At 41.8% G+C, this 26,119-nt stretch overlaps 1 protein-coding gene across 2 annotated transcripts in view; it reads left to right on the top strand.

Moving 5' to 3' along the window:
• The window catches only part of hcn1 (hyperpolarization activated cyclic nucleotide-gated potassium channel 1), a gene marked incomplete at its 5' end in the record, with an annotated part of 148,940 nt that overhangs the window by 6,000 nt on the left and 116,821 nt on the right, over positions 1-26,119 (top strand). The window contains one exon of one of the 2 annotated variants that reach the window (XM_079524949.1): positions 13,081-13,188. The exons of the other annotated variant lie outside the window; for it this stretch is intronic. Of the gene's footprint in view, positions 1-13,080; positions 13,189-26,119 lie in introns of those variants that run through there. 2 annotated transcript variants of the gene reach the window in all.

Here is a 26,119-nt window from a genome sequence, read left to right as displayed (position 1 = left end):
AGTTAAGCTCCTCTGTTAGCTGACTACAACCAAACAAAGTGATGGGGGGGGGACCTAGTTAAGCTCCTCTGTTAGCTGACTACAACCAAACAAAGTGATGGGGGTGGACCTAGTTAAGCTCCTCTGTTAGCTGACTACAACCAAACAAAGTAGGCCTGGACTGCATGTACCTGGCACAGAAGCATGCACATGCTGGCGCACGCACGCACTCAAACGGGTCCTTCGGCCCTGTGTTTCTCTCTTCTCTTTCATGCACGTGTCTCTGCAGCCCTAAACTAACTACACGCCTTTCTTCTCCTGATTTACATCCCGTCTAAAAATCACATTAATCTCTTAAATGTATTTCCTCAAAGAATAGGTTACACCACCTCTATCTTTCTGTCTGCGCCTCTCTCTCGCTTTCTCTATAGGCCTATCTCACAGCATTTCCCCGCCCCCTTTTTACGCCCCCCCTTTGGAGATAGTGGTGTTTTGTTTTTTTGCGGTCCATAGGCTTCCATGTTAAAAGAGGTATTTTCACAAGCCACAAACTACCGTTTTGTAAAGGTAAGGTTTATTCTACTTATTTGAGTTGTTTTCTTCATATTATTATCGGTCTTTGACATTTTAACATTAGGAAATGTACTTAGATTCTCCAGAGAAAAAAAGTGTAAATGCCTAATGTTAAATGACACCACTATCTACCGGAAGTGGGCGTGGAAAGGGGGCTGTGAGATAGGCCTATTTCACTCGTTCTGCACACACATGGACGTATACAGTCAAGCATGCACGCACGCACACTCTCTCTCTCACACTAACACGCACACTCTCTCTCTCACACACACACACACACACACACACACACACACACACACACACACACACACACACACACAGTACACACACACACACCATATGTGTTGGCGTGGGTGTTGGTGGCTTAGCTGTGGCATGACAAACCTTTTTTGTGATTAAAACACAAAAAAGCGAAACAAAATGTGTCCTATGATGTACAAGGTGACATGAACTTTCAACTGTGGAATTGTCCCCTGTAAGCCTATAGAAGATGATCCCTGATGACATCAGGGATCGGATCTCCATCCAGTATGTGGGCATAAAAGGGACATAGTTAGACGGATACAGAGATCTCTATGGGGCAAAATGGGACACTTTTTATTTCTTTGTCCATTTTTTTATTTCCTTCATTATCTAAAAGTATGAATCCCAATACCAAATGTTTTAAATAATTTGAAGGTATACTGTCTAAACAATGTATGACCCTGACCTACATGAGATTCCTTGTAACCAGTTGAACACTGCGCCAGTGATTTATCCTCGGCTAACTACAATATTAATCATGCAGGGTCTGTGTCTTGTGTGTAATTTAAAACCTGCAAATGCAACCAACTTTCTCAAGCCGCCCAGCATGTCCTTGTTTATGTTCTGCAAGGAGAACGGAGAAACACTTAAATTATGCTCTGTCGCACAACAATGCATAATTAGAGTAGACTGATGCAGTGGCGTATGATAAGTTTGTAGTAGTAGTATACAAAAACGACAATTTCATTGCATATTTACATTTAAAATTAATGTATTTTAGCAACATTTGTGCGACAATAATGTGTCGCGGTTTCACTGTACAAGCCGTTTGTATAGATTTTGATATTTTTTTGAGACAAGCATAGCTACTGGCAAGATCAACCAGGTAGTTAGTTGCGTAACAGAAGATCATGGTTTCACGTTACATAATTATTAAGCAGCAATTAAGCTCAGTGATCTTGTGATGTTTATACAGGGTAATTATTATCATTTTAATCACTCAGTCCTGTAGAGCAGTGTTTCACAAACATACTGTAGGGTTGGTGAGCCCGTTTTCCTACACAAAATGTAATTTTTGTAATATTTCAGAAATGTTCAGAAAGAATTGCAGATCTACAAGTTCACAACATGATGCGGTGCAACACATTATAGGCTTGGCCTTTTTAAATGAATAGGGAATATGTGGTTAATTCATGATGTAAGTTTTGGTCCCGGGGAGACAAATTCCTATTTTGTGTCTCGAGTTGAAAATGTTGGGGAACCCCTGCTGCAGAGTACAATCTGCACCCTGGAAAAACATGTACAGTGTATGTAAATCATCTCTCAGTTGCTTGAGGGCATTTGTATTCACATTTGCCATATTCTTTATTTTGCCCATAATAAGGTGTCTATGTGACCAGGCCAAACCTTATGTGTGGTGGTGTGTGTGTGTGTGTGTGTGTGTGTGTGTGTGTGTGTGTGTGTGTGTGTGTGTGTGTGTGGTGGTGTGGGAGCACTTCTAGGGTTACACACAAGTGTCAGGTGCCCTTGGTGTACCTGTAAACACAACCCGGTAAGTAGACTGGAGGAGAGATGTGGCAGACAGTGGCACAGGGGAAACTGAGCCGCTCTGCCCATCTTGCCAAGGAGACTACTGGACGGTTCCAGCATTTAAGGAGAGAATGAACCTGATGTGAACCATACGACGCACAACTAAACAAGCAGCTGTAATCAGCAGATACACAGAATACCTCGGAGTAGCACCGTGACTCAGTTTGCCTCACGGTGCTTGCTGTTCACAGTGCCTGTTAATGTGGGTGTAACCCAGGTCAAAATATAGCCAAGTCAAAAAAAAAACTAAGGATTGCAAATGGATTTAGGACATAAACCAGGTTAAAATAAAGTAACCACACTTTTACAAAAGAGCTTTAAACATAAACTAAATAGCATTTGTCAAACTATTTTACTATTATATACTGTTAGGTGCTTGCACATAAGACTCTATGTTGTTTATCTGTTGGTTCACTAATGTTGTCTTTCTTCTGTTGTATAGTGCCTGTGACATAAGACATTGCTGACCTCTGCTGGTCTAAAGAGACAGACACCTGTCAATCACCTGATGGCTCTGGCTGCCACACCCTGTGTCAGCTGTGCCTTGTTGTATGATTAGGAGCAGGCTATAAAGACGAGCTGTGGAGAGCAGATCATTGTCTCCCAAACACCCAACCTGAAAAGTTGTGTTCCCCTGTGTTCTGTTGCGCTTTCTTTACTTTCAGTTACTGGGCTGGTAGTGAGTATTTGTTTGCCGTTTGGTGTCTGTTTAGTTTAGTTCTTATTTTGTTTTGGTAGTTTATGGGGAGTCTGGGGACTCCGACATGCACATAGTGCATAGCTCCCCAGGCTCCCTCATTTATTAGTTTGCTAGCCCATATGTTTGTTTGTAGGATGCCTAGTTAGGTCTTGAGTTTATCTTTATTGTTTTCGGCATTTATTACTTTAACCCTATATTTATTCAGTGTTTCCTTGTGTGTTACATTCCTGACTTGGTTGGGGTTCAGTGTTCAGTGCTATTTAATGCCCGATTTCAATTTTAAATAAATTGGTTATATTTTTGGTAAACTTTTGACCTGGCTTTGTGTCCTGATTATGTTATGGTCCTTGCTGTTCGAGCCAATTTTAAAGGGCCGTAACATAATTGGGGGCTCGTCAAAAGCTAATTTTGCACAAACATAATTTAATTGGAGATTTTGCAAAATATTCTTATGTTTGTGTAGTGTAAACAGTTGGTATTAAAACTGATAACTAGCAGAGCTCTAGTGGCAGTAAGAGTCTCTAGTTTGAGAGGGAGTTTGTCAGGTGCTGTTTTGTGTGGTTTTGTAACCCTTTAAGTGTATGCAGTGACCTGTTGAGTGACATCCCATTTGTTTTTTTCCCCAAGTTTCTACTGTAGTCTAAGGTGTACTGTTTTCGTGTTGGGGTAACCTAGTTATCTTATATTTCAGTAACCTTTTGTTTTGGTTGACCTTTAAGTTGGTCTGTGCAGGTATAGCCTGTTTTCTTCTGAAGGTTGACTTCTTTGTTTTGGAGGTGAATAATCATGGAGTTCAAACTTGATGGTTTTGTGAGAGACCCTACATTAGAGGTTTTTCATCACTGTGCCAAAGCGCATTTGGGTTTAATTGCAGATCACTACGAGATACCTGTGAGTGCACAAGAGAGAAAGAGAGTTCTCAAACAGGTGTTGTGGGTGGGCTTGAGTGATAAGGGGGTGCTTCCTGGTCCTTCTAGTCCTGAATCATCAAAGTTTGTGGTTGAACTGTCTATGGAGAATCTCGTTCGGCTGAAGGAGTTGGAGCTCAAAAGGATGCGTAGTAATCTCGAGAGAAGCAGAGAGAATGCTAAACTTGAATTAGTGCGGCTTAGGGAGGAGTACACAAAGGCCATTTGTTTGACTGAATTAGAGTTTGGTCTGGCTCCTCAACCTGGTGGTTTTTTTGAGAGGGTGGTTCCAATATTTCCAGGAGAAACATGTACTGAGGTTAATGTACCTGGTGGAACGTTGTTGGTGACCCCTGAGGTGGTGCCAGTCCCTATGGCACAAAGTGAACATGAGGTGGGGGTGACTGTTCCAACTGTTTTTGCCTCGTTTGATGTAAACTGGTCTGATGAGAAGCTGGTAAGCTATAATGATGAAATTGACTTGAGTGAGAGCTTTCTTGTAGATCTAGATGGGGGTGGGACTAATGGTGCTGTTGTGGGTGGGGCCGACGTGGTTTCGGTGGAGACGCAGCAGGCCAGTACCCCATGTGAGACAGAGGTGTCCCTGTCCGGTGAGTCAGGAGGCGTGGCCCTGTCTAAAGTGAAGCTCATGTCTGAGGAGAAGGTGGAGGTGACAGAGCTGGTTGACGGCTCTACTGAGGTGGAGTGCATGTCAAAGGGGGATTGTCTAACTGACAACCTGGTCATGCAAAAATGGTCTCCACTTGATGCATCCGGTCAGGATGACTGGGGTGTGGTTAGGCAAATTATAGCACCACGTCGGGATAGGCGTGGCATCTTGAATCTGGCTCATGAGAAACCAAAGGAATCCATTGCTCCTGCTGTTTTCGTTCTAAATCTGGTGGGGGAGCAATTGGAGTGGGTCCAAATTACACCAACAGGTGTTGTTGTTTGTGCTCTCTCTCGGGTTGACTCATCTTGTGGCTTGCCAGTCTTTCAGGCAGACCAGAAGCCCAATTTAAGGGTGCAGGTGTTTGACCCAGGGGGGGTGAAGCACTTGGAAACCAAATAACATAGGGTGGGGGTGTTGGGTGCTTGCACATTATGCACACATGGCATCAAAGCATGGTGTGTGCTGGTACACTATACACTCTCTCTACCTATACTTTATTATACTCTAGCATCTGTCTATTCTGTTCATTAACGTTACTCTTTCTTGAAACCGGACATACACTTGAGGGTTTTTACACATTTGTCCTGAGTTGGTGAGCATGTGTTTTGTTGTTCGTAAATCGGAAAAAATAATGTAATTAGTAATGGTTAAGTATAGTAACATACATTTTGAGAGTATTTTGGAAAGTGACATTCTTATGTAGCAAAGATGTTTGTTTTGTTTCTTTGGAGATTTTGATTAGTCTAGGAAAATGTTATCAAATGATGGGTTTCACCAGCATTTAATAACTTAGTGTGGGGGTGTTAGGTGCTTGCACATAAGACTCTATGTTGTTTATCTGTTGGTTCACTAATGTTGTCTTTCTTCTGTTGTATAGTGCCTGTGACATAAGACATTGCTGACCTCTGCTGGTCTAAAGAGACAGACACCTGTCAATCACCTGATGGCTCTGGCTGCCACACCCTGTGTCAGCTGTGCCTTGTTGTATGATTAGGAGCAGGCTATAAAGACGAGCTGTGGAGAGCAGATCATTGTCTCCCAAACACCCAACCTGAAAAGTTGTGTTCCCCTGTGTTCTGTTGCGCTTTCTTTACTTTCAGTTACTGGGCTGGTAGTGAGTATTTGTTTGCCGTTTGGTGTCTGTTTAGTTTAGTTCTTATTTTGTTTTGGTAGTTTATGGGGAGTCTGGGGACTCCGACATGCACATAGTGCATAGCTCCCCAGGCTCCCTCATTTATTAGTTTGCTAGCCCATATGTTTGTTTGTAGGATGCCTAGTTAGGTCTTGAGTTTATCTTTATTGTTTTCGGCATTTATTACTTTAACCCTATATTTATTCAGTGTTTCCTTGTGTGTTACATTCCTGACTTGGTTGGGGTTCAGTGTTCAGTGCTATTTAATGCCCGATTTCAATTTTAAATAAATTGGTTATATTTTTGGTAAACTTTTGACCTGGCTTTGTGTCCTGATTATGTTATGGTCCTTGCTGTTCGAGCCAATTTTAAAGGGCCGTAACATATACACAGTAAGATAATATGGGTTTATATTAATTCTGTATACATCTCTTTATAGCCTCATTCCCAGCCTTACTCATCTGCAAAGACTTAACCCATTTTGACCTGAGATCAGATTCTAAAAATGTCATCCTGAAAGTTTTCTGAAAAAGCTATGTTTCTATGTCAGTCGTTCTTCGATTTTTATAAAATAGCAGACCTACAAGCTCGTAGCGCGGTGGCGCGCTATGAGCTTGTAGATCTGCTATTTTTCAATAGCTAAAGCATAACATAATGCTAACACCAAAAGGGGTTCCCGCCCAAAGAGAGTGCCTAGCCGGAAGTGTCGTGCCAGCATCCGTCAGATGTATTTCCCCCAGATACGATATTGTTCGACCAATCACAACACTTGTTTCATTCACAGAGACTGTAAACAAATTTGTAAAGCGTCGCCGTCATTTCCTTGAGCGCTACTTCCGCCAAAATCCTCCTACTTCCGTTTTAACCATTCAACCGGCTAGGTCTTGCCCAGCGTGGTCTCTTTAGGAGCCCTGTGAGATGCTCTGCATCAAACCAATGAACCGATTGGACAATGAGGTCTCTCAATATAGACTGCTCTTTGAAGTAACACCAGCCCAGGTGATGTGATTCAGCTAACGACATGCTGCAGAGGCTAGAGCACAGAATGTTCTGGACAGAACAGGAGAGTGAAGCCTGTTGGACAAACGGACAGAGAAGATTGATTAATGTGAACAGAATAGATTATTTTCATTCTAAGCCATTTTTGGCTGTCTCTTTTTGAGAGAAGAGAAGAGTGCTGATTTTGAAATCTTTGATCATTGCACACTGGCTTGGTGAGTTGAACTGTACTGTGCTTTGATTACAGCAGCAGCCTCTGTCTTTCATGGTATTAAACAGTTTTGATTTGATTTACTAGTAGTTGAATTAAGATGAAGACATTGGTTCCCCCCCCCCTAAACTTTTAAGGGTGACCCTAATTTATTATTATTATATAACACTGTTTTATTAACAGGTCAGTTATTTTTCTTGATTCAAGTGATATTGGCATATCACTCATGACGTTTGATGGCAGGCTACCCAAGATTCACCGGATCAAGGTCCTCAAAGCAGAACCCTTAAATCAGATGAGACATTGATTGAGTACGTGGTGGTAGGACTGAACACTACTCCTCTCGCATCACTGCACAGCGAGACTCACAGTCCTAGCCACTTTACTGCACCTCCATTGCAACTTTTCAAGACTATCCATTACACTCAGATGGACTCATAGTAGGGGTGTCAAAAAAAATCGATTCAAATTAAAATCACGATTCCCGTTATGAACGATTCAAAATCGATTCATAATTTCCAAAAATCGATTTTCTTTTTTTCAGATTGTTTTTTTTCTTTAGATTGTTTTTTTCTGGTTACAGTTACAGGAGTTTTCACTACATGGTGTTTGTGATATCAAATGTGAGCTTACCCTAATCACAGTAAACAGTCATTTCCAAGTTACTGTAGTCACTTCAGTGCAGCACAGCTGAGGTGTGTCTGTCAACGAGGAGCCAGGTGACCCTCATTGACAGGCAACAGGCATCAAGGTATCATGTTGTTGTCTTGGATTTACCTTTGTGTGTTCACATCATTCAGTTGATAAAACCTTTACAATAAGCTTTTTTAAGAAATGTACTTTCATGCCACAAGACTGGAGTAGATCGTGATGAAATCCTATGTATTGAATCATTTTGAATAGAGAATCAATTTTTGAATCGGAATCGAATCGTGGGACACCCAAAGATTCACAGCCCTAGTGAACTCTTGAGCTACACACATTCATTCCTAGTCATACAGTACTTATGTCACACACAATAGGACTCTAGTTGGACTATTACCTTTTAAAAGGAAGTTTATGCATGGGTTATTAAAATGGGAATGTAATTGTGAATATTTGATCTTGTACAGTTTTGAGTGATTAAGTGAAATGTATTATTCTTCTAGGCCTGCTATTGTGATATTCTATAAGGTGAAACAAGAAGGTAACTTGGTTTGATAAATGATAATACATTGGTTAAATTAGTTCAACACTAATACATACAGTGAACCTAAAAAGACATATTCTTATTTACTTAGAACTAAAACATGAAAAGGAAACTTAAATAGTGAATAAGACAAATAGAATAAAAAAGTACTTGCCTGCTTTCCTGTGGTAGCATTAGCGTTCAAAAGGAGGTACTTACCAGTCTAAGTACAGTTGGTTTTTCTTTTGTTTTATGTATGATTATTGTCTATGTTGTGTATCTGCCATTCTATTTTATTGTGTTAATTCAAGCCTGTGTGATCTAAATTATTCCTACCCTAGATACTGCTTACTGCTCCTCCGAACCCAGTAACTAGTCCTATACCCTGTAATAACTAAGGGCTTACATGGACATCCTCCATGCTCTGGTTTCAACTCATTTCAATTCAATGGGGCTTTATTGGCATGAGAAACAATATTTACATTGCTCTGGTTAATTTCCTCTCACACCTAAATTGCATGCAAGTTGGGGAAGTTACTTTAACATTTTATTATATTGAAAGTAATTAATTACCAACCATTATGGAACACAAACGACTCAAAGTCAAAAACCTCGAACTGTGAAGGCTGTTTTAAAGTTACATTGGCATCAGACTACCAATTTAACTACCATTTGCTATTCAGCCTTTCTTTTCTGTTTCTGAAAATCTCTGAAATAAATGAGGAAGTGCTAACCATTTGCTACTATTTAGGACTTAGGATAGGTCAACACTGCTCAGTGCACTGCCTGGGATTTGTCAGGCACAGGATTTACCCACGGAACTTTGAGTACATTTAAATTGAGTTTTTACTGCGTATATAGCACCTAGGAGTTGAGCCGTCTGTACTTAGTTAGGGAAAGTTAGCCAAATTTGTGTCCAATCTGCAAAATAAAATAAAATGCCTGCATATACAGTATAACTTTCAGCAGCTGTCACGTTTCCCAAGGGAGTTGGGTTGGAACAAATTGAGAGGTGATAGTAGACACCCTCATCAACACATCTGTGAAAGAACTCTTTTGGTAAGCATTTATTTTGCAGATTGGACACAAATTTGTCTAACTTTATGTCCTGTAATAATTTGAGATATTACAATCAATGGATTATTTATAAACGGGCACCGGCCTACTGAGGAACGGTGCAAGTCGGGAACGCAAGTTTTGAATGTAATACTCGTAGGCCTACTTGTAGCCGGAGCGCCCACCGTACCCACTAACATACGACCTGTAGCCGGAGCGCCCACCGTACCCACTAACATACGACCAATTGGTGAATCGACTGTATATGGAGATACAGTACGTGGATCCCTGATGTCATCAAAAAAGACAGACCCACAGACAGATTCAGAAATTGTCTTCCACTTATTTTGGTGCAGTGCACAAACATGAGCAATCTGAGGCTAATGGCTAGTCAGGGAAGGGACGGACACAGGTTTCTAGGATGTATAGAATATCGATAGATAATGAATGGCCTCATCCACCGCAGCGAGGGCAGTATTTATATCACCCCGATGACGTCTTACATTGTCATTTATTACCCTAAACAAACATTAAAGTCCATAGACTTGGTGGCAAATCAGACTCTATATAGACTTGGCTGGCGATGTGGAATTTATAATTGGGCTCTAAACAAACATTAAAACTTGGCTGCCAGCCTGCCACGTGACGTCATTTCGGAAAGCCTTGCATTTGAGGGGCTATAGTGCACCTCAAAAAGGGAGAATAATAAATCAAACGGTCACGCATGCACTCACTCACTCACTCCTAAGAATCTCTAAAGTGAAGAGGTAGGCTAATGAGGAAACACTTCCGCTCCAGTAAGAGCCAAGTCTGCATGTCATTCATCATGAAATACATTTGATCAGTGAACGTAAAGTGCTTTAGTAGTGTAGAAGTAGTGCAGGCTATGGTATAGAATACAATAGAGAGTATGCGCATGCATAAAGTGAATGGCAGATCGAGTGGCAAATCAAGTGGCAAAGTGAGTGACAAAGTGAATTTAATGTTGTTTAAAATCATTTAATTCAATCAAATCAAACTTTTCTGTTTGGATGTAAGGGCTGGCAAGTCCAGAAAGTAGTTTTTTGTCACTCAGTAGGCGTTCCCGCATAACTTCCTGGTATGATGATGTCACACCCATACCCTCTATAGAGCTTATTCCAAGGGCTTTATTGTCATCTATCTAGTGCATACAGTATGCATTTATCGAGATTGGAGAACCTTTCCCATTCTGTCTAATTGCGACCGCAGGTCGCAGTTAACTATGAAATCCCGTCAGTCAGTCAGTCACGCACCATATATGGTCATGCCTTGTGAAATCACGTGATGTCATCAATATTAAGCCCATATATGGAGATCCCTGGTGTCATCACCAGAACTAGAGTTCTCAACAGGCCCGAAAATTAAGGCCCGGCCCTACCTGCGCCCTCATCAAACCTTGTACACTCAAGACACTGACCCCGCTGCCACCCTTAGATCTCCATATATGGACCTGTTCTGACATTCCGTTGATCTGACCTCATCAAACCCTGCACACTCAAGACACGAAAGTTATTATGTTGGAGATACCATGGTCTTTTTGACACATCATACTATGCCTCACCGTCGGTACCTCCCAAAAATAGCTGTCTCATACAAGCTCGCACTGTGTCACAAGGGGACAGACAGCCTGTTGATGGATCAGCTATTTTTGACTCTCGGATCTCTGCCATTCTTTTGAAATAATCTGCTATTTTCCGAGGCATCACATCACTGCCACACACTACGTCTCATCATGGATGCATGAACATTATGTATGAATGAATGCCTTAACAGCAGCGCTGCAGATATTCCTCCACTCATCATGCCCATGTGGTTTTGTGGTTCGGCGGCTTCACTTGAGGACACACCGTCACCATGAAGGGGACAGCTTTGAAGCGGAGGGTCTTGCGCAGCCTTGCTGTAATTAAGTAAGTAGCCTTGCCGAGCCATGAGGCCCATAGGGCAGGAGCCTATCTCCTGTTTCTGTAGCGTGAGGCAGCTTGATGTACAAGTACACCCCCTGGACATGACGCTAGTATGTCGCAGGGACTTACCCCCAATCCAACCCTTGATGCTGAGTGTCAAGCAGGGAGGCACTGGGTCCCATTTTTAGAGTCTTTGGTATGACCCGGCCAGGGATTGAACCCCGACCTCCCAGTCTCAGGGCGGGCACTCAGGCCACAAGGCCACTGAGCTGGTCAGCCTTGCTGTGGATGTGTACAAATCTCCCGAGCTGATAAGTAAGTGGAGGGCAGCCTGTGTGTATATAGCCTTGTGTTGACCTCTCAGTAGCACATATGTGTAAGCTCTGCGTGGTCTTCACGTATACCATTGTACATAGTATAAGCCCGCCTTATTAAGGGGATTTAGTGATCACATGTTCCACAATATAGTCACACATGGCCTTACCAAAGACACAAAGTCAGATCATGCAGTTGGTAAATCTGCATGATCCTACTACGATTCTTGCTAAAAAATAATACTTATTTATATTTAAGGGATTTTTTAAAAGTATTTTCTTTTTTATATGAGCAAAAATAATAAGGGCGTGTCAGAACTGTTACCTTTTATGTAGAAAACGATTAATAATGATGGTAAAAATATATAGACATTCTCTCTCTTTCTGTCCCTCTTGGGTTAGTCTCGCGTAGCCAGACAACTATTCCACAATCTCCGAATGCTATATAGAGTCTGGAACTACAGCTCCCAAAATCCAAGTAAGGAAGCTGCCATTTCCGTTGACGAAAATATATTTTAAAATATCTTTACATTTTATTTTTTTATTTCCTTTTCTGCTAAGCAGCAAGGCGCTATATATGCTTAAACGTTTTCTGACTGTAAAGACGAAACGGATTTGGGGAGGAGGCCCCACTTCCGTTTTATATTTTACTCATGATAGATCTTCCGTTGCTCCAGACTGTATGATGGAAGCAACAGTCGAGAGGCAACAGTCTGGTAACGCGAGACTACTCTTGGGTGGACACCTCATATGTTACTTTTCAGGATTAAAAAAGTACAAAAAAATCTAATCTACGAACTCTAAACGCACCACTTTGCGACACGCTTTGAGCTTGTATATCTGCTACGGTTCATCCTTTCGTGTTAATTTACAATAAAATAAAATAAACAAAGTTAGACTGTGGAGATTGAAATGAAACGAGCGGAGCTGCCTGTGGGTAATAGAGGATAGCAGTGGCCAGTGGGCATGGTTTTCTGGACCCACTGAAAGATCGGCCATTCATTTTCCCATAGAGATTTATAAAAAATATTTATATAAATTATTTTAAGTCTAAAATCAAGCCATTCAGGATCCTGGTGAGTCATGACCCTAAAATGAAATGGAGGTTTTTCAGTGGGTCCAGAAAAACACTCCCACTGCTATGGAGAAAGGGGGAGGGACTGCATTTGGACTGGTAGCCACAGCAGCTGGTCACCACTTGTGATTAGTATAATGATGATGGCAGATAATATATGAAGACAGGTTTCGTTGTTGCATAAGGGATTTGGGTGTATAAGCCATGAACGAAAGAAATGACTGGAGGGACAGTAGAAAATTATAATGAAGTAGCGTGAGAGAGACATGGAAAAAGGAGTGATGAAAAAGGGTGTGTGTGTGTGCGTTTTGAAGCTGTGAGTGTAGGCCTACATACATTTGTGAAGGGGTGTGTGCGCGTGCATATTGCGCGTGTGCCGTGTGTGCACGTGCGTGCATAGGTTTGTGTATGTGTGTGCGCCCTGTCTGATATGCCTGGCTGGTGCACTCAGTTCAATTAGGGCAACGTTTGGGCTTATCAATCATGATATAGCTCATTCCCTCTGTGGTGAGAACTCGGTCACATGTCCCAGACACGCGCACACACAGACGCGCACGCGCGCACGCACGCACACAGTAGCAAACAGCTGCTGTTGTGTTGCCGCTGTTTGCTACTTTGCTGTGCAGGCAGAGCGATATGGTGAGTTATGGCAGTTTTTTATTGGCAGTCACTCGGTGGGGACACAGTGTTCCAAGTTCCAACAGTTGTACTCACAAATGTGCGTAGATTATGACAGTGGTTCTCAAACCCCGCTAGGTTCCAGAGTGTAAACACTTTACATTGGCCTTCAAAAAAATGGCCAATCGACAAGTGGCGATGCGACCCGTCGTGAGCTTCTACTTACATTTTTGTATAGAAAAATGCAGTTTTTACATTTTATCAACACATCTTGTATGAGGATCCCTGGCACAAAATATTTTCAGATTGGGGTCCACGCGGTGAAAGGGGGTCCTTGACATGAAAATGTTTGAGAACCACTGGATTATGGACATAACGCTGCAGACATACTGTACCAGTATAACCACACACACACACACACACACACACACACACACACACACACACTACTTGCACTTTTCCAAATTAGTGAGACATTAGACCGGCTTCTTGAACTATCATTGGACTATCTTGCGGCGCTCTCATCTCTCTGGTAGGAAAGGAGAAATAATCTCCCGAGGGCTGATTCCAGTCAAGGTGAAAAGTTGAGGGCAATCCATCAGTGACTGCATGTTCCTGCTCTGAAAGCTCATTCGCTTGAAAGCCCCCCTCATGCTTATAACATCAGTCATGGCCTGGGCTCCAGCCAAGCTTTCCGCTGTAACCTCGAACTGTGAAATACGACAGACAGTTCCGATTCACTCAGCTGTAACCGGCCCGTATCAATCAATAGCTTTGTGTCGATGGGGTTATAGCTTGCAGTGCCAAGGGTTTTCCTTGTGTGAGATGCACGAGTATGTGAAGTGTGGAGGTGGACTAACTCAACTATCCATCCACAGACTGTCCCTGGGTGTGGATTTATTGTCTGTGCTGAATGCTTAGAGAGCAGTGCTGGCACGGGGAAGATCTTCCATCATTGTGTGTGTGTGTGTGTGTGTGTGTGTGTGTGTGTGTGTGTGTGTGTGTGTGTGTGTGTGTGTGTGTGTGTGTGTGTGTGTGTGTGTGTGTGTGTGTGTGTGTGTGTGTGTGTGTGTGTGTGTGTGTGTGTGTGTGTGTGTGTGTGTGTGTGTGTGTGTGTGTGTGTCACAGACAGACAGACAGACAGACAGACAGACAGACAGGCGACTGTGGCTCAAGAGGTAGAGCAGGTCGTCCAATGATCCATGGGTCGGCGGTTCGAATCCCGGCTCCTCCCGGCTACATGTCGAAGTGTCCTTGGGCAAGACACTGAACCCCAAATTGCTCCCGATGTGCTGGTTGGTACCTTGCATGGCTTCCGCCGCAATCGGTGTATGAATGTGTGTGTGAATGGGTGAATGTAATGCACAATCTATGTAAAGCGCCTTGGATAAAGGCGCTATATAAATGCACCATTTACCATTTACAGACAGACAGACAGACAGACAGACACTCTGGGTGTGTTTCTGTGAGTCTATGTCTGCCTGCTGTCTGTCTGTCTGTCTATCGATCTAAATGCTCTTTCTATCTGTCTGTCTTCTTACCCTAAAGTTTTATGACAGTTAGTTGAGGCTGAAGTAATTCAAACACTTTTACATTATAAGACATAACAAAATAAAGTGCCCCTCGGGGCACAGGTCTCCACCAGGGCAGGTCAGGTTGTGGCCTCCTGGTGGTGGTATAATAGGCCAATGTGAAAAGGGTGGAATTTCTTGGATTGGATGATTTGAGGCATTTTTTTCCAAAAATGTGTTTTGCAAAATTCCACCTGTTGGTGGCGCTATAACAGGCCAGTGTGAAAGGGGTTGGATATATTCCTCAGCCTAGTAGGAAAGGCTGTGAAAGATTTCTCGTAAATTGCACGCTGCGTTCATGATTTGAGGCTTTTTGTTCAAAATGGGCCAATGTTAGCCAAATAGGATGGAATATGAAATATCGGACAGATCCGTCTTGAACACATGACTATAGAGATAGTGTGTAACGAATTGTGGTATTTTTGGACAGAATCTGGAGGAGTAATATCAAATAATCACACCCGTGTGAAGTGAGGGGTGCTGTTATCATCTTCCAACATTGCTAGCCTACCAATGTATATATATATACATCTTTTTAATTATCAGACAAAACAAACATGGACAAAACAAACATTAAACTCTGTCCATTTCAATGGCGTTTTTAATGTTTGTTTAAGGAAAAACAAACATTAAACCTGTATATAGGCCCTCAAAAATTCAAACATACTCAAACATACTCTCTCCCCATGCCCTCGGCCTGGTGGAGACAACAATATATGCCTTATCCCAGCCCTCCACTTAAACCTGGGACTTTACATCTTATCACAATAAGGCAAGGGGCTATTACCATAGTCCGGGTGATTAGATTGAGTTATCAATACATTGGAGTTGACAAATCTTGTTGAACTGTTTCAGTCTGTTTAAAATCAGGCATCAGCCTTTTGATGCTGACCCGTGTTTGACAACCTTATCAGCCAGTGCTATTGCTAGCCATGTCAACGTGTCCTGATCACATAGCTTGGGTCCGGAGCATAGAGTATAAAGAAGGATAGAGACTGAACTGGCGTGAAGCCACGGGTCCTGCAGTCCTTCCTCTTACCACTAGGGCCCAGTGCTTCAACGTTGGAGCGTCTCACTGGCCCCTTGGTCCGGACTCGAGTAGAGGTCTGCAAGCTGAGCCCAGAGTTCCCCCATTAATGCCAAGGCTGATTGATGATCAGAATGGCAATTGCTTTATACCAGGGAATATATTACAGCTAGCACAGAATGATAGATTTTCTCCACGCAGGCACTGCAGGCATGCACATGGACACACGCAGGCAATGGCATGCACGCAATTAAGCACGCACACCGAGTTATGGAAATGACAGAAGTTAAAAGTGACCTGCCAAAGTGACAGATGCAGCACTTGTTTGAATTAAATAATAAAGGAGTTGTGGGTCTGCTGCAGATCCCAGAGGAACAATCACAAACGCAGCATGCAGAACACTGCTGAAGGCTTGCTGAAGCTGGGCTTATACAGAACTATAAGCTTCCAAATTAATATGTTTGTGTTTGCTATGCGATAATGCGGCAAGTTCATTGTTTTAACTAGAGAACATATCTTTCTAGTTTGAGAATGGGGATTGAGTTCTTTGGCCAACAGGCAGCATATGCATAAGACATTTGACGTTTCCCGCGACACAATAGTTTGCAAGATTAGCCATGACTCACAGACGCATTTTGCCGCGAACTGTCAAACATACACATACAGAGACGGCACAATTCATAGGAGCCGAAATCTGTTTTATTGTTGCGCACAACCACAGTCAACCACAGTCAACTACAGAGACAGTGGACAATAACAACCATATGCCTGACGGCAATCTTCAACTCGTGTCCCGTCACATTCCCTCAGGTCCGGCATCAGAGAGAAGTCGAGCTTTGAAACCTCACGCTAAAACAGACACCCAAATGTTGTTAAATGTTCACTCTGGTAGTGTCAAGCTTGATGAGCTACAGTAAGTGAGTCATTAGTGATTGATTCATTAGGAAAGGGATCGAACCGGAGTACCTTGCGATGGAGGATATCTGAATGATTCATGAGGCTGGCCAGCTCACTGGACTTTAACCTGGGATTTAATGAGTTTGTCCAGGGCCCTGTGTTTGCTCCTAATTACCGTGAAAATGACACAAATGTACTGGTGGAAGAAGTGCTTTTGCTTAAGTAAAGAAATACTCAAATGAAGTAAAAGTACCTCAGAACTGTACTTGAGTAAAATGTACTTAAAGTAGTTACGACACTGCACATTATTGGTATTCTGTACCGTGTTGGTAAAGATTTTAGTGAGAGTAAATTGTCTCAGCTATAGGTCCACTTGACAGACACACGTACGATTTGCCTGGCAATTTTGTAAATAGGACCGATCTATGGCTGTGTATTTGGAATACATGAAATGTATGTAAGATCACAGACATGCTAGGGCTATTAACTTGTAAACTGAGAATATTCATCTAATATTCAAACTTTTTCACCAAAAACCAAAGTACCTCAAAAGATTATTGTCAAGCTCTTATAACTGTGTTTTTTGGATAACTTCTCAAAACACTTTCGTCGTGTCTGCCCCCAACAGACACGCCAAAATGATGCAGGCATCGGAAATGTACCCGAAATGTTTTTAAAAAAAAAGTTAATACATACCGTTACTGAATGTATGTTGTTGCTTTCCAAAATAAACTCTAGTTAGAACCCTGCAGCATTTATTTTGGAGAGATTTAGTTTAGAATTGAATTATGGGAGTCACCGTTCTAACAGACAATGAGCGCAAGGGTATCGGACCCGTCTGAGCTGAGTGGTGCTGTACAGTACTTGTACTGTGTGTTTTTTGTGCGTGCGTGTGTTAGGCTGCGCAACAGTGACACTTGGTGGTGAAAAAACCCTATTTCCATGCTTAGACACACATACAGACATAAAGAGGGACACATTGCTGCGTATAGGACTGGCTAGTAGCGAATAGGAGTGGCTAGCACCACACGCTTCATGCTTGCTTGTGTAGCACTGAAGCATGGGTGTGTTAGTGTTTGTTTTCTGCATGTAGGGAAAGACTAACACTTCACTGTCTCTGCTGTCACCCATGATGACCCGTCGCTGCGTCACCTCTCTCTCTCTGCCTGTCGCCCGTCACTGTCTGTGTCAGCCGATGGAAGAAAGTTGAAGGAAAGTTCAGGCGAGAGACTGAGCATGCCTCACGTTCCTCACCTATTTAACCTGGTCACCTCGTCTGGCCCTGCTCCAATCAGACCATTGGACCTGGTCACCTCGTCTGGCCCTGCTCCAATCAGACCAATGAACCTGTTCACCTCGTCTGGCCCTGCTCCAATCAGACCATTGGAGCTCTTTGACAGCGATCCTTTAGAAGGATCTCCTCTCCCCCAGTGTTGACTAATACTACTGTATGACAATAAATGTTCCTCCACTACCTTTTTTCACTGACAAAAGCTAAATGGAAACTAAAAGCTATGATGACTAAAACTATTGACATGCTAGGAAGGGAATAGTGGACAAGAGATCCATTATAAGTCATTTTACACTTGGTTGCATGCTGAAAATAGCAGATCTACAAGCTCACAACCTGTCGCAGCACGACGCGTTGTGAGCTTGTAGATCGGCTATTTTCAGCGAGTGTAAAATCAGTCATTACGACGGAAGGCCTGCCAAAATATTTTAGTCCACTAAATCAACTGTAGATTTAGTCCACTAAAATCTTGATATTTGATATTTAGTCGACTATAAAACTAGACTAACGCTAAAACATTCCAGGTGACTAAAATGTAACTAAAACTAAATGAAAACTATTCAAGGAACTATGACTAAAACTAAAATCTAAATTTGTTGTCAAATTCAACACTGCTCTCCCCTCTCTCTGTCTCACAGTGCCAAAACATTGGCGCAATGTTTCTGCAAATCACAACATACGTAGAATGTAGACATTTTTTTAACCCCTGAAACAGCGATTCCTAACCATGTGCATGGGCCCTAAAATAATTGGCTAAACATGACTTCTTTGATGATATGACATTAATATAAAACAAATGAAAGTACACTTTGTTTAGTTTTTTAACCTTGTGAAAATCTGTTTGCAACCCAAAAGGCGCTGATTTGGCAGCAATTTGAGCAATGTACTCAAGAACCCCAAGAGATGTGCCTGAGTGCCCCTACCGAATGGCGTGCCTGCCTTGAAGCGTTGCGATATAACGCATCGTGACTGGGTTGCTATTCTGTTCAGGTCACCTGCCACCACCAGCAGCAGACACAACCAGATTTGGTCCCAGTGAGGGAAGAAGTACTCAGATTTATCAATCTGGAAGTATCAATACCACAAGAAATCCACTGTTAGAAGTAAACGCCCTGTATTTAAAATATTACCTGTGTGAAGTACAAAAGAATTAGCATCAAAATATACTTAAAATACCAAAAGTAAAAAAGTACTAAGTTTTGTTGAAAAGTTCACAACACATTGCATTGCATCATGATGCATTATGAGCTTGTATATCTGTTTTCAAATAGACCAAATGTAAAATTGGTTGATTTATATTCTGTAATAATAATCTAAAGGTAATTTGTAGCTAATGTATTCAAATGATTGTAGCGGCATTATAAAGTACAATACAATATAAAGTATTGAAAAATGTACATTCAAAAAAAGTAACAGACAATTGTTCTGTACTTAAGTACTATACATTATTTAGTAAATGTACTTAGTGACTTTCCACCTCTGGCTGCAAGCCTCATGTACAGGAGGGTGGAGTCCAGACTAGGTCCCCTGCCTTCTGTCAGGCACTATCCGCTTTAACATTCATTCAGTGATGGAAGTATTTATCGGGCCACGTCAGGTTCCCACATCAGGTGTTCCTGAGTGAGGCGCTAGCCGAGCGAGTGGCCGTACCGAAGCCTGCCTTGAAGCGTTGAGATGTAACGCATCTGTGGTTTGCAGAAACAGTAATGTTTCTTTCTGTGGCGACTGGGTTGCACTTTCGCTTGTGCTATATTTCCGTTCAGGTCACCTGCCACCTCGGCACCACCAGCCAAGCAGCAGACACCACCAAACATGTCACAACACTGTTCAGGGGTCTGCCATGACAATAGTCACACCAGAGGCCACGTGTGGCCCTCGGGGCCTCCAGGGGCCTACAATCCGCACCAAACTTGGCACAAACCAGGGGCCACGTCAGGGTCCCACATCAGGGTCCACCAGCGGCCTCAGGCACACCATTGCTCCAATCCTCACTAAACATGGCACAAATGCTGTTCAGGTGTCTCCCAATATTGTCACACCAAAAAACCCTACATTTCACACACACCTGTGGGCAGTGGGCACTACAAAAGTGTTAGAGCAGTGTCTAACATTTCAAATGGCCATAATTCTGTAACCATTGCTCTATCAGTGCAATATAGGACTGGATTTGAAGAGCAGCCACAGAGTGCCCTGGAGAAATCTAGTATATTAAATGTTTATAATTTATCAATAAAATAACTTCTTGCATATTTAATCTAACAATTGCAGGGATGCACCGATTGGATAATTCTGAGCTGATACTGAATCTGATACAGATGATTATACAATAACAATTTGGCTTATTATGGCTTACACCTAATGGATATAATCGACTATCTGTATACCGATATATGGCCGATATATGCTGTATCAGACTATCAGTGCATCTCTTAAACAACTTTATACATGTATTAATGATTCATACATTATATTATGCTTGTAGTAAGGGCATTTTATCAGGTATTTGACCAATCTGGGAACTAAATCGTTACCAAGAAATTTCTTCACCAATGTGTTTCTAAAGGTGTCTAATAACATGTACTAAAAGTTTGAAATTCAACTCCCGTGGGAAAATTGAGTTATTAGCATAATATGTGACCATACCCATAACATCCTATATAAGGCAAAAAAGTCCAAATTTCATCATTCTTTAAGTAGCATGTGACATATGAAACTAGGGTGATTTCATGATTCTGAATCCATTCCAAGCATTAGTTTTGCACAAAAAACACTCCTTGGGCTAAATTAGGCCATATCCAGTTGACCAAATGTGCTGACCTCATCACGTTTGTGTGGCCGTTTTCCTCCCAAGGAGTGTTTTTTGTGCAAAACTAATGTTTGGAATGGATTCAGAATCATGCAAACACCCTAGTTTCATATGTCACATGCTACTTAAAGAATGATGAAATTTGGACTTTTTTTTGCCTTATATAGGATGTTATGGGTATGGTCACATATTATGCTAATAACTACATTTTCAAAAACTCAAAAACTTGAGTAATGTTTTCATTAAATAATAGCATCGTCCGATAAGAGGATATACCTCACCATTCTGTTCTGATTGTCACCTACTAGCACTTAAATTAATTAGACTGTCAACTAATCAGACGTCTTAGTGCAGGATGTATCGCTTAGTGACAAGTCACTTTATACTCCTTGGATCAGAGGAGCCACGCTATTGGATACCGGCCACTTAAAAACTTGACTCCTATTGGTCAATTAAACATGAAGGTGTCCCGCGTAGCATGGCTGAGAAGGGTCTTGTCTCACCCTGTGATACTGGTAGACACAGCTAGAGCACAATGAATATTGCATGAGTCTAGAATGCTGAACAGTCTGAGGAGCAATAAGTACGATTTACAGTTTAGACCGTCATACCACGAGTATAAATAAAGCATAAAGTCGAGGGTTGCTGTGTGTGCAGTGCATATTTTATCTGACTGTTGTTTGTGTCATGACTCATGAGTAAAAGGTCAATATTACGCGACAATAAAGCAACATATTTTTTATTTGGAACATTTTTTTCCTGAGCTTCCACACCATGAATAAAGGCTGTGTACTGTATGTTTTGACGCAAAGTAATTGTTTCTACTACTATGGTGGTGCATTTTCATATAGAGCCTTTATCTAAGGTGCTTTACAATGTCCGGTATGTTACATTCAACCATTCACATGGCATGCAGGGTCTTGCTAAAGGACACCTCACCACTAAGCCAAGATCAAACCACAAACCTTATGTTTCCTGGCCGCTCTACCTCCTGCGGCACTGGCACCCCATGATCCATAAATCCATGCTCTATTATTACCATTATCTATTATCTATACGGCTAATAGACACTGACATAGGCACCACTGTGTCAAATAGCTATATACTGTACTGTAGCTGTATAGTATATAATGTGATGCCTGAACACTGGGCTGCTGGTTTGTTGTACTTGGCTCAGGTTGTTGTACTTGGCTCAGGGTGCAGGCTGTCTGTGATTCCCTTACTCAAAATGACCACTTGGCACATGAACAAAGTCAAACTAAATAAGGCCAAGACAGATCCCTAATATAGCAGTGGAACCTGAGCCAGGCACAGACATTTGTTTTCTCTTGTGGCCATGCAGTTCCAAGTCAGTTATGGAAAACAAAGAGATGTTATTATTCAGACCGGAGAAATGCACAGACACCTTCTGCTTTTCCTATTGGACAACATGCATATCAAAATCTGTCTGTCTGTCTGTCTGTCTGTCTGTCTGTCTGTCTGTCTGTCTGTCTGTCTGTCTGTCTGTCTGTCTGTCTGTCTGTCTGTCTGTCTGTCTGTCTGTCTGTCTGTCTGTCTGTCTGTCTGTCTGTCTGTCTGTCTGTCTGTCTGTCTGTCTGTCTGTCTCTCCACCTGCTCCCCGACAGTGATGAATTGCTAATAACACCTGCACATTATTCCCGCCATCAGCTGGGCAGCTCCAGGCCCAGTTATTGTGCAATCCATATGTGTTATTCTTTTTGTTGGGAAGAAAAACTGAGCTGAGTCATGCCTCTTTATATCTCTCAGTGAGAGCTCATACATTTCAAATGAAAGCGTTTGCAAAGCAATTCTGGTTTTCTAGAGCTGTAGTAGTAACGTGATGAAGGGTTGTTATTTCTAGAGCTGTAGTTGCGAACGCAGTGAGCATTTACTATGAGACCCAGCAGATCACGTCTGTGTGTCTGTCTGTGTGTCACGCTGTAACACCACCCGCCCACCACCAGAGGGCGCAGCTGTATCACACCCAAAAACACACACACATGCACGCACGCACAAACACACACGCACGCACGCACGCACGCACGCACGCACGCACACACACACACACAAAAAACTTAACTTAAAAAAAAACTTAACTTAAAAAAAAACTTAACTTAAAAAATAACTTAAAAAGGAAAAACGCACACACACAAAAAACTTAACTTAAAAAAAAACTTCACTTAAAAAAAAACTTAACTTAAAAAAAAACTTATCTTAAAAAAAAAATTAAAAAGGAAAAACGCACACACAAAAAACTTACCTTAAAAAAAAACTTAACTTAAAAAAAAACTTAAACAAAAAACTTTAAAAAAAAAACCTAAAAAAGAAACACGCACGCACGCACACATACACTAAAAAAAAACTTGAAAAAACATTTAATTTAAAAAAACTTAACTTAAAAAAAACCTTAAGTACGTAATTTATTCTAATTGTTGTTATTGCAATTTACGAGCTGCGTTCGCTTCCCGCGTTTGCGCGTCTTACTTGTAGTAACGTGATGAAGGGTTGTTATATATACTGTTTTTCTAGAGCTGTAGTAGTAACGTGATGAAGGGTTGTTATATATACTGTTTTTCTAGAGCTGTAGTAGTAACGTGATGAAGGGTTGTTATATATACTGTTTTTCTAGAGCTGTAGTAGTAACGTGATGAAGGGTTGTTATATATACTGTTTTTCTAGAGCTGTAGTAGTAACGTGATGAAGGGTTGTTATATATACTGTTTTTCTAGAGCTGTAGTAGTAACGTGATGAAGGGTTGTTATATATACTGTTTTTCTAGAGCTGTAGTAGTAACGTGATGAAGGGTTGTTATATATACTGTTTTTCTAGAGCTGTAGTAGTAACGTGATGAAGGGTTGTTATATATACTGTTTTTCTAGAGCTGTAGTAGTAACGTGATGAAGGGTTGTTATATATACTGTTTTTCTAGAGCTGTAGTAGTAACGTGATGAAGGGTTGTTATATATACTGTTTTTCTAGAGCTGTAGTAGTAACGTGATGAAGGGTTGTTATATATACTGTTTTTCTAGAGCTGTAGTAGTAACGTGATGAAGGGTTGTTATATACACTGTATGTGTCGATCTGGTCAACAGAGCAATAAGCCACTGAACAGAATCCAATAAGCGGACATGGTGAAAAGCACAATAAAAAGCAATTAAGCTGAAGATAACGGGAGACAGATAGTCCATGTGAGACTAGTAAATCAATATCTTTCAACTCAAAGAGCCATTGAGGGACTCCGACGTGATTCTTAATGATCTCTGACTGAGAATTGTTCCATTATATTGCTGCTGTCTCTGGTTTGCATAATTACCCAGGTGGAGACGATGGCACACAGCAGCATTTTAATTCAGGTATTATGTGACTGCAATTATAAAACTTACTCAGACCCAGTCACAGAGATCTATTTTTACTGTGTTTTGGAGCTAGTTTCTATGGCATGACTCATAGTATAGGTGAGATGCCCAGAAGAGAGTGTGTGCGTGCGTGCGTGCGTGCGTGCGTGCGCGCGCACTGCACTACGCCCAGGGCTAATCTCAGAAACTGCTGCAATCATCAGTTGATCACGTTGTGATCTGCTATTTAAAAACAAATCTTGAAATAATGTGAAACATTTAGAATATTTTGGAACCTGTTAAATCTTTATTTTATTTTATTTTTTTACAAATGTCCATCTGGGGGTCCTTGACATGACAATGTTTGAGAACCATGTTCCGAGCCGGCGACCTTCGGGGTCGCCACAGTGGCCAAATCCATATGGCCACCAACCATTGACAACCTATATGACAAAATGTTCAACATTTCATTATGCTTTAAGTAGTATGTGACATGTCAAACTAGGGGGTTTTCATGATTCTGAATCCATTCCAAGCATTAGTTTTGCACGAGAAACACTCCTTGGTCTAAATACGGCCATAGCCACATCTTGTTGCCCATCGTCTCATCTATTAAAGATGGAGTGTCATGACAAACATGATCATCAGGTTCTATCATACTAGGAGGAATTTTTTTTTTCTTCAAAAAACTGTACAGAAAGTGTTTAAAATGATGATTTATGTGGCCACACCAACCAGTTCATTAAGTATACCTGGTTTTCACCTGAGCACCACCCACCTGAACTCAAGTCTCACCCACAGCTGTTGTTGGGGTCGTTAGGGTTATGATGTCACTAAAGTGGTGTATTTCTATTGGGCCTTTTGACTCAAAGGCTTTCAGGGAGAAACCAAATATACACAGGGAAGACATATTCTAATATATTGTAACCACACCTGGAGGTCTATTAGAGTAATGTTAACTCCATAGACACATACAAAACAGAAAAATTACAAAAATCACCACACTCTATCTTTAAGGGTTGTCTGCTGGTGACTGCAATATATTACAAATACGTGTGCACACGCATACAGACACACAGACACACACACACACACACACACACACACACACACACACACACACACACACACTCGCACACAGTCACACACGCAAAAGCAGACACGTACACATACAGATGCAACAGACACACAGACACACAGACATACACACACACACACATACACACACACACACACACACACACACACACACACACACACACACACACACTAGTATAGACACACACTAGACACATCCATTCGCACACAGACAGTCAGGCACACAAAAGCAGACATGTACGCATAAAGATGCGAGACACACACACACACACACACTAGTATAGACACACATACACACACACTAGACACATCCATTCGCACACAGACAGTCACGCACGCAAAAGCAGACACGTACGCATACAGATGCGAGACACACACACACACACACACACACACACACACACACACACACACACACACACACACACCAGTGCTGCAGTGCAGCAGATATGTTTGCCCGGGGATCATGCGCACGACAGACATACTGTGCGATATAAGATGCAACCTTCACTGCTGCATAGCAACCGGCTCGTGATGACCTCCCTGTCAGACTGAGATAACCAACTGTGATGCTGAAGAACTCTCCCTGCTCCCTGGTGAGCATCACAAGGCCATGTATTGTAGGTATCCACATTTTGATTCCCTGATAAACAACTTGGGAGCAACTTAAAACAGGTACAGTATCACCAGACACATGAAAAAGATGACGATCAGATTCAGACATGTATGCACAGTGCACACATGACATTATACAGTACACAGACCCTTTTACACGCATCCACAGGCTGCCATGCGCACACAATTTACAACAATTTTGGCATTTAGCAGATGTGCTTATCCAAAGCGAGTATACGATTGGAATAAATGGCATGAACCCTATTCAACAAATGACAATGATAAATGGTCGTAGAAAGCAAAGAGAGTAAC

Source organism: Electrona antarctica (assembly GCF_951216825.1).
Source record: "Electrona antarctica genome assembly, chromosome: 16".
In the NCBI taxonomy this organism is placed as follows: domain Eukaryota; kingdom Metazoa; phylum Chordata; class Actinopteri; order Myctophiformes; family Myctophidae; genus Electrona; species Electrona antarctica.
Note: the sequence above shows the minus strand (reverse complement) of the source record. Positions and strands in the feature narration are given on the sequence as shown.